This window comes from Oppia nitens, unplaced genomic scaffold (genome assembly GCF_028296485.1).
Source record: "Oppia nitens isolate AA-2021 unplaced genomic scaffold, nextdenovo-longstitch-racon4-pilon3 scaffold10_pilon_pilon_pilon, whole genome shotgun sequence".
NCBI classification, from domain to species: Eukaryota; Metazoa; Arthropoda; class Arachnida; order Sarcoptiformes; family Oppiidae; genus Oppia; species Oppia nitens.
In genome coordinates this window covers 1179613-1191530 of record NW_026533189.1, presented here as the reverse complement: position 1 = coordinate 1191530, position 11918 = coordinate 1179613, and positions in this window count along the sequence as shown.

The following is an 11918-nucleotide window of genomic DNA, read 5'->3' as shown; positions in this document are numbered from 1 at the left end:
ATTTATTCTGCTTAAATAAAAAATATTTTTATATGCAATATTCAGTGATACTGTATCTATAATTATATTAAGTAATAAATATTGATTAACTTTAAAACGATATATAATTTAGCAATTAATAAAACATAAGCTTAAATTATACGAAATAAGATTTTGTTTGTATGAAATAATGTCGATTGTTGTGGCACTGGTATGTGATAAACAGCATAACTGTTTAGAAACTGTGAAAGTGTGACCTATTTGTTGGAAGAAAAAACGACTATTAAAATAAAGTCTAAAAATAAAACATGAATTGAATTGAATGGCAAGTAATTCAATAAGAAATTTGATTTGTGATGACGTTATTGCTATAGTAGTAGTCTTAGTAGTATTGGTGACCAATTCATTAAATACAATATTATTTAATACTATGTGAATTGTGCCATCATTTTTCAAATGCCTTATCATTTTTGTCATATATTTTTATTGTCTTTACCTTTTTGTTGCTACAATTTCCTATTGAAACCATAAACTTATTTAACCTCAAGCTATATATAATAAATACAGAATATACCGTATGCTTGTGTTATGCCTTCTCATCAAACAAATCAACATTTCCTATCTCTCCCTAAAGCGTACTCTTTATATACTGTTGTTGTTGTTGTGGTCATCCAATTATCAGATGACAAATGTATAGTTTTGACCAAAAAATTAAACTTCTAACAAATCCCTGCTCTCAACGCTAAAAAAGTCAAAAGTTTATAAAATATAAAAACGACAAAACTTTGGTTTAAACATTTGACTCAAATTAGTACATTATAAATAGTGCTATCATCTCTCTCTCTCTCTCTCTCTCTCTCTCTCTCTCTCTCTCTCTYTCTCTTTCTATCTCTCTCTTTCTTTCTTTCTTTCTACTAAAATATGTACAGTAAATATGTCTGTTTTAATGGATACTCTAATCATAAGAGTTATTATAAATGATTATGTATTGTGTATGTATGTGTGTGTGTGTGTGTGTGTGTGTGTGTGTGTGTGTGTGTGTGTGTGTGTACTAATATTGAAAAATAAAGTATTTTTGTTTAATTATTTGAAACATTATATAAAAAACTATTAATACTTAAAGTAAGTAACCATTTTTTCATTAGTTTGTCTGAATTTATTGTGTTTACATCACTACAATCATACAGTATTTATATTTTATATTAATATAATATACTTACTATACATACACAGAATATTAGATACAATATTTTATATGCCAGTTGTAAGTCGTTTTTTTATTTCTCAACTCAAAGCTTTTTATTGACAAATATATATCCAAAGAAAAAACATTAATAATGTTAGTGTATATACAGTGTTCACCTAAACCCTAGCGATAATGAACCCAAATATAAAAATAACTTCAAACATATAGTTCTATATATTTTCTGTTAAAAACATTGAGAAGAGATGTCTTATAACTATATTGTATATGAATTTATGTCTTGAAACAGCTTTACTTTAATCCCAAACATTCACTCATTTAATAATTTTCAAATAATAAATGTATTTATTTATTGCTTTTTAAATTAAATTGTAGTACAAATTAAATGCACATTTTTGTTTTTTACACAAACATTTATATATATTATTAAATGTTTTTGATACTTACTAACAAAATAAATAACATTAAATTATACAAACTTTTATATTGACATTATTTATACAATAAACACAATAAAAATAGTAATAAAAAGCGATCAGTAATTTACAGTATCAGTTCATAATGTTAAGTTAAATAAAACATTAATTCAATATAATTGATTTTATTAAGACTATACTGTAATTATCTTATATTATATTATTTATTATAATATAGTATATATTATATGCATATAATTATATATTCTTATCATTTGTTTTCAAACTTTTATTTATTCAATCAATTTAATTAATTATTTCATTTTAAACAAAAAACAAATAAATTTTATTAAAAATATAAATATATATAAAAATTATATAATTAAATTAAATTAAAAAATAATTTGTATTATTAATAAATATAAGAGCAAATTATTCTATTCTAATAATAATAATCTCATTTTATTATTTAATTAATAATTTTAATGTTTTTTATGTAAATATATGTACAGTTAAAATGGAATTTTTCTTTTATTTTTTATTTTAATATTTATTAAATGTATTTATTTATAACTCGTTTTTATAATAATCTTTTATATTTTGTGTCATTTTTTCAATTATATTATTATGTGTTATACGAAATATTATGACATGCAAAGGTTAAAGGTAGTTTAAGTTTATAAACAATATTAATATAGAAAGCATTTTTATACAATTGTTACAAAAATATTAATGATAATATAAAAATTTAATWTTATTTTTTATTGTTTTCTGGTAAATTATTTTTAAAATATGTAATTATAATAATTTTTAAAATACCAAATTTATAATTAAAAATTAATTTTTTGTTAACTTTTAACACTCACAAAAATGGTAATAATCATTAAAAAAGTATTATATTAACATAAAAGCAAAACAATTATAATGTTTTATTATTTATTATTTTTAATTTGTATTGTGTTTTCAACTTTTAGTAATAGATAATAATAGACAATCAGATAAACAATAAAAAGTTTTTACTTATAATTAGCGTGTAATGCATTGTAATGTGTAATCAAAACTGTTTTATTATTACTTTGAATCAAACAATTAGTCAATGAGTGAATCAATTGAACAAATGATATCTCTATTCACGTTTATTACACTTAATTCAGTGCTATCCCTGTGTTGTAAATAGGAAGCGATGCCTATAATATCAATGTCTGTACTCCTAATTCAAATAAAAGAGTCTTATATGAGGAAGTGGTAGAGGATGAGCACCGGTAGGAAAGCTAACACATCTAACGGTATCAATATTCTTATCATAGGATTTCCAGATGTCATTCAATTTTACAGATTCTACTAATATGTTAATACTTCGTTGTTTGTAATTTTAATTTTACTACTTTTTATGTTTTGATAAATAACTTAATTTAAAATCTATTTTTTTTTCATTTTTAAATATAAAATATAGTTAAAACATTCAATCATTAAATGGAATTTGAAACTAAAAATTATTGTTAGTTTCTATATCTTTAAATTTTATGAAATGGTTTCATAATATTATTCTAGAATTTTTATTTTTAAATTATTCTAATAATAAAATAAAATTTATTCAATTATTAATTTGGAAAAAATATTATCCGCCTGTTCTCCAATTTAATTGCAAACAATGCAAATGACAGGAGAATTATAAAGTTTTTATAATAAAGTCTCAGATATTTTTAAAATTAATAAAATTGATAAAAAATACTTATATAAAAAGAAAAAATACGAAAACACCCATAAAATTTACATATTTATTACAAATTATTTAAAATTACTATTTTATTTTTTTATAAAAAAAATATATCTTTAAATTTAAGTCAATATGAATTGATAGGAAAATTTTTAATTTATAAAACCAATAAATAGATTTCTATGATTTAAAAAGTTAATTATAATTAATTATAATTTTGAATAATTATTTATATTTTTTTCTTTAATACTTTATTTGATGTGAATATTTTTGTGAACACTGGTGTGAATTGCTATACTTGAATATATTGTATATATATATATATATATATATATATGTGTGTGTGTGTATGTGTGTATGTGTGTGTAGCGCATGACTAATTGTATTTTCCGGACACACATTCATCCATCCCTTTCCCATCGCATCCCTCACTCTTTCTAAACACTCTTGCATTTCATTCCTCTTTTACTGACACAACACACATGTATACAAAATGTTTTATAATTTTCGTGTTTATTATATATACTGACAACTAATTTACAATATATATAAATATATGTATATATCTATTAAAATAGTTTAAAATATCAGTTTTTTATATATAATTGTATTATATAGTAAAATGAAGTGTTATATAGTTGTTGTTACAAAATAATTAGATAATTATGCAATATTTTCATAAATAAATTTATAAATAATGGTGTTTATCATAACTAACGGATTATTTATAAGACTAATAATAACAATCGTCTATTTGAACGTCTTTTATACAATTGGTAAGCAAATTATATAATATTTAAATGAATATTTTGCYTTTAAGTTTATATAGTATATATAGCAACACAACACAATTACTGCTAGATTTTATCAAAACGCTTAAAATAAATGTATACCTATTTATTATAACTAAATATCGTTTTAACGCTGAGATTAAGCGCAGTGTTGTTAGTCATTCATTACATGTCTCYCCAAATGAATCATATGGTTATCTGTTTGTCGCTTATTATATAATATATGATATGATTTTTAAACACAACACACATAACAAACCATTTGCCGACATTTTGAGATCACTGAGTGGCGGGTGAGAGAGCACAGGGATGTGACTCACTCTCGATATGCCTGAGAGAGTATGATATTAAGTGAATGATTGGAGAGAGAGAGAGAGAGAGAGAGAGAGAGAGAGATTGTATAAAAGAGAAAATTAAAAGATTGATTGCTAGAAGTGGTGATACCTATGAATGCAAATAATGTAAACACGAATTGCATTTTAACGACATATACAATGATATAATTGATTAGATTTTTATATATCTATTATATTTATTTAGTGTACAATATATTATTCATTTAATCATTATATTTAGTATTAGAGACCTAATAATATCAATATTAAATGAATTGTTTCAATTTATTTGTACATTTAATGACAATAAATAATAAATAAAAACAAATAATTTTTATATTCTTAAAGATATGTTAAGAGCTAAGTTGAGATGTAATATATATATATACTGTATATAAATTTATTTATTACTGTATATCTATCGTATAATACATTTAAGATAAAAGTGTTTTTGAGAGCAACTGTACTCTTGATATGACTCTCAAGATTTGATGGACAATACATTTAATACAATGGCTTAAACAAAACATCCAATGGATATTTCTATTCAATTTAATTCAATATTACAGATAATCTAAATGGCATTTCAGTTAATTGAATTGATATTTAATTTTGTTGAGTATTTCAATATAAACGGCACATTTGTTTTGTTGTTTGTGCTTAATATTTGACATTTGTTTGTCATATTAATAATATTAGAAATTATTGATTTCGTTTGCTTTCTTAGACTATTTTTTACAAATAATGTTTATATTATTTACAAATATTTTCCTAAAATACTATTTTATGTAATTTTTATAATTTTCTTATTTGTTATATTTATTGTAAATTTTTAGGTATTTATTAATTAATATATAACTACATTTTTATTTTATTATCCTAAATGGAAAAATATGTTAAAATTTAATATTAATAATTAATTTGATAAAATTTAATCTAATTTGTTGAATATGATATTTATGATAAATAGTTTATTATATTTATAACAAACTTAAATATTTTCCAAATGTTTTTCTTAAAAAGGTATGCATATATTAAGTCAAAGTGAATGTAAAAACATTTATTTATTGCATTCAATTGAATTATTGTTTGATTTTAGTGAGACAGTTGTGTGCGATAGCCCAGAGCTTCAGTTCACAAGAGATTGCATACCAGTGCTCACTAAACATAACAGTAGTTTAATACATGTCAGTGTGTTTGCCGTTCGATATCTCTATCAAAAGAGATGCACCAAATCATAGGCTTAGCCTTTCTATTAATTCTGGAGCTCCGACTCAACCACTAATAATTGGTAGACTTAAGTCCAACTCAGGGGTCTTCACATTCATTCATATTATACTACAATTTGTGGCTATTATTGAATAATAATAATATATATATACTGTATATATATTTAAATGCATTATTATGTCGATGTATATATCAGAAATAAAATCTGTTATAAAAAACAAATTTATTTTAATATTTTGAAGTATTTATAAAAACATCGTAAACAGTAATAGAAAATTAAAAAATTTTATTAAAAAGTTAACTTTTTATATACCTATTGTATATATAAATAATAATTTTAAATATATAATGGATATTATTTTCTACCATAGATTGATTTAATATATGATATCTCTAAATCCAATAATAAAAACTGTTAAATGTTTTTTTTATTAGATTTTATATAAAAAACTCAAAGTATTATTTTTTATCAATTCTATTATTATTATTATTCAGATGTTTAAGCATTAGTTTTTAAAATGCATTTAACTATTAATACGACAAACACTTTTTATAATACTTTTGTTACCTTTTTAATTCACAACTCACTCACTCATACTTTAACTTATATATATACACTACATATAATTTACAGTATAAATATATATACATATTATGTTCATTGAAACATACATTTATTTATTACTATTACAATATTTCTTATCGGCTCAAACTATAGTAAAATATTTTTTCGTAGACTTTTATACAAAGCAATCAATTTTTGTTGCAAACAATCGATTTCTATTTTTAATTAAAAATATTTAGCCTTTTAATATACAGACACACCAGACATAAGATATTGAATTTTATTAACAAAACAGTGTTCAGTCTTTTCATTTTATAAAAATCGTCAATAATGTAATTTTAGAAAAATAAAGAAAATGAGAGACAGAGAGAGAGAGAGAGAGAGAGAGAGAGAGAGAGAGAGAGAGAGAGAGAGAGAGAGAGAGAGAGAGAGAGAGAGAGAGAGAGAGAGAGAGAAGAGAGTGAGATGCAAATAAATGTTGTTGGCTTTAAACGATGCAATTATGCAAAGTTTTAGTGCACTAAACATATCAATAATATTATTAAAAATGTTTTTCTGTAGTAAAGAGTTTACAAAATTAGAACCATTTTCTGAGTGATTGCATTGATTGAGTGAAACGAATATAATATAATAATAGATATAATCAAATCTTAATATAAATTCAAAATAAAATGCAAATAAAAATAAAAATAACAGTATTTTTCTCTCAATATATAAATTTATATATATAATGTAGATATATACAGTATATGTTATACAGTATATTGTATATGATAGTGTATACTGTATATATTATTTATATGAAACTGTGTGCATTTTAAGACAAACTCAACTTATTCACTCAATGAGATTGCAATTTAAAATAGCAAATACTTTAAAAAATATTTGTATTTTATAGGTTTCTTGTTGTATACAAAATATATACACTATTAGAGACTATTATTATTATGAGTATTAGGAAAATAGAGATACACTTTAATTCTCAAATGACATCTAAATTACAATATGTTTGTTTGATAAATGTAATTACATATCACCATAAATATAATTTTTTTTTATAGATAACATGCTTTAACAAAAAAAATGCATAACAAATGATTGAATACCATTATTTCAGTTCATTATTTTTATTGAACGCTAAAGTATTACGGATTAATTTTTTTACTATAAAATTTCTAGATTTTTTTATTGTAAAAATTTACTATATTTATATAAATTCATAACATTTTTTATTTTATTCTAATACAGTGTAAGTAAATTTAAATTTTAATGCATTGAAGCATATTTTATTTAAAGTACTATAGTTTTAGGTTTTAATATTAAATACAATATTTTCGATATTTGAAACAAAAATTCTGAAATCACTATAAATATTGAAAGTATTATTGTCAGCACAACACTAATACTTTTATATTTATAACAATATACTGTACTTTCAATATATACTAACGTTATATACACAGTATATCTACAGTATTAAACTTAAATATACTGTAGTATTAAATAGCGTTATATTTAGTTTTATATGATGAGTATTATTATTATGAAACGTTATATGAACTGTCGGTGCATTTCATTGTTTTTGATTCAATCACATATCCAAACCTTTGAACCAATCCTTTATATATATATAGAAGAGAATACCTGAGTGCCTAAACTGAGTTTCGTTTGGCTAATGTTTCTAACGGTGGGAATTGTAGGCACTGATGGATAGGCAGTAATAGTTGAACTCACGGATAGCCAATACATTGAACGATAAAGTATAGCTCAGGCTTTCCATCATTAAAGAAAAAGACCTGCAGCTCAGGCTATAGTCCAAAGAAAATGGCATTACATTGCATTACAGCAAACACACACACACACACACACATACATACATACATACATACATACATACATACATACAWACATACATACATACATACATACATACATACAGTACATACATACATACATACATTTATTTACATACATACATACATACATACATACATACATACATACATACATACACACACACACACACATACACACACACACACACACACATACATACATACATACATACAGTTTTTATGATGTGAGGACTTTGTTATGATGTGAGGACTAAGTTGTACTCTGACTGACATTATAAGCAATTTAATGGTACTGAAGGAAACAAAAGCACTGTTAGATGAGTTCATTGTTGTATAGTATTCACAAAGTTATCAATATATTATAAGACAGACCCTTATATCATAGATTATCAAATAGATATAAATACTTATGTTTTGCTTGTATAGCATTTATTCTCTAAAATTTTTTTGATTAATATTTATATTACAATTACTATTGCCATTACTCATGATTCTCAATATAATGAATCTCTATTTTTTGAGTGATTTCTATTAATGTCAAATGTCTAGCCTAACCATACCCTATATAGTAATATATATCCTAATTTAATATATATTTATATGAAAGTGTGTATTAATTTTTATATAAATCAATTTAGAGTCTGCACTGTATGTACTGTATATTATTCTACAGTATATTTATAAAATTCAATTGTTTATTTATTTTATACTCTAAATGCTCGATAAAATTTGTTTAATGATTTTTATAGTAAACATTTAACCAATTATGCTTTACACTAAATAACACATTTACATTATGCATTATATATATCAATATATAAGTTTATATAAATTTGTTTATTATTTTTGAGTTATTGTAAACTGAATTTTACAGTAATGACTTATAGTTAAATGATATTTTTAATAAAATTTAATATTAATATTATTTTTTTTATTATTTATTTCCTAACTAATAGAACTTAGATTATAAGTAATATTTAATAATATTTCCTAAGTTATTATCATTAAATAAACTAAAAACAATTTTGTCTTTTTTTATGCATAACAAACGGCTTCACAAAAATATAATACAAAACTTATTATAGAATTTTAAAGAGTTTACAAAAAAAACTTTATTCTGTTAACAGTCTAGTCATAGATCTAAACGATTGAATGCCTTTTGTGTGATGTTTTTGCACGAAAATGGGATGTGATTTGATAGCGACAATGATTCACATGATGGCCATTATGTGTGCGTTGATATAGATATTTATTTTTATAAAACACCCTTTTTTAAGCATTATTAAGATTATCTCCTCACCAAACACTGGCCTTTTTGCATATACTATTTGAATAGTTTTTCATAAATGTGGCAAATATATGATAAATAATGTCATAACACATACAGCTATTGAAAGCTGATATTTGAAAACATGGATCTATGGATTTCATGGAGAAGCCGAAGGCACGTCAGTAAACCTAAACTAAGTTTATTTTGTTTCTATAGTAAGCATCAAATCATTCTCTCATTTCCACGATATAGAAACAGACTGTAACCCAATTCAATGATATCTATGCAAACATTGGACGCAAAATAAAACTAACTTTGCTTTCAGTTTTAGTTTTTGATTTCTCTCTCTCTCTCTCTCTCTCTCTCTCGTTTATCAGTTTATTTGCAAATAAAGCACTGAAACTTAAATAAGTTTTTTTTATTAAACATAAAAAACAAAGTCAAATATAAATTGAGAGATTCAGAAATGAGTAAAACACTGACACAAATGTTAAATATAGAAGAAAATTAAGAGCCAATGATATAAAACAATGTATTGCTGTCCTTATAAAACATTTCTCAGTTTATGGTCAACTGATTCAATACACAGTCTAACAAAATACTATTGAATGCAATACTAGAGATCATTGCAACACAAATCATGTGAACAAACATTAACTCATTTCATTTGAATTGTTGTTTTGTTGTGTATTGCAATCATAAATCACATTATATACACTTTTATCTAAACTAATGTAAGATAGTTTAGATTAACTATAAACCAAATTTAAATTAATAGTTATGATTTTCTTATCTATTAAATTTTTTAATTAAATAATTAGCTTAGATATTAAAGTAATTTATTAATAAGCTAACGGTGTATACATTAATTTTGTTAAACTAAGCAACAAATTTATACACTACTATTTTATTAATAATTTATATAATTAATGATAATAATTAAGAGTTAATTGAATTAAATATAATTACTTAACATTTTTTACATAATAATTTTTTTAATCAAAATGTCTTAAAAAACTTAAGAGCTAAAATTTAATTATTTACATAATTCCCTGCAAACTTAATAAAAATTATATTAAAATTTTTATCTTTAATAATGAATAGATATTTTTAAAACTACTTATTTAATATTATATATATATATATATATATATATATATATATATATATATATATATATATATATATATATATGTAACTTTATAATTATTATATATCAGAATCATAACATTTAAATTCAATAAATTAGTTTAGCAGTGAAACAAACAAAAGAAAAGTGTAAACAATAAGTTGATTGCATTTTTAGATTATTTAATACTAAAATTATTTTAAAAGTAAACACACACCATACATACATACACACACACACACACACACACACACACACACACACACACACACACACACACACACACACACACACACACACACACACACACAYACACACATACATACACACATTWTTATATATACTTTAGATATACGATATACTTTTACTATAAATTGAAAAAGTCATATATTGACAGCATTTGCATAACAATTATTAACGAGTGGATCGCATAAGTCTTTCATAGTGTTTATAAAGTAACTATCAGTCTATTGAATGCCTCTTTCAATCTGTTGTCTCATTTCGTTAAAATTAAATATCTTTTGTTACTTTAAATAGCACTCCATATGAAACAAACCATAGAATAACAGTTCAATTTTTCATAACATTTTATCTAAAAAGTATATAATATTATATAATTTTGTTTACATTAAAAACAAACAGTTTTAATGTCACTTCTATGTATGTTTTTAATTAATAGTTACAATTATACAATATAAATCCTATAGAAATGATTTATTATCTATTTATAATTTGCAAGATTATTACACCCATTAGCCCACTTGAAATCATTTGATTAATTTATTTATTTAACTATTCAAATATAATTATTTGATATTTTTAGTATACAAACAACATTAAAATTTCTATATTAAAATAACTTAAATGATAGAATATATAATTGTGCATAAATATAATACAGTATTATAAAAGATTATATAAATTACTAAATATCACAAACATTTGATTTGTCGATAAGTTTAGTGTTGGTATTGGTTTTGATTATAATTTGATTCTTTCATCACATTTGCCATAATATTATTTGATTTATTCTTCAATATTAACATTGGTTTTGTTCATCATATACAGTATATATATATAGTATATAAAGCTTATATACATTTAGACATATTGATAGTATTATTTACATATGAGTTTTGGTTGCATATTACTTAACATATATAATAAATATTTCTAATGTAATCTCTCTTATGTCAGTATTTTTGCATTTTATATACACTATATATAGCACACCTTATTTGCTGTGCATTGAATAAGACTTGTATATAATAAATGGGTACAAAAAATACATACATATTATATATATAATATATATATATATATATATATATATATATATATATATATACAGTACATGTACTGTTAGGCAAACCTACCAGTTCTCGATTGAATTCCTATCGTAAGTTAAATTGTATTCCTAGTCTTC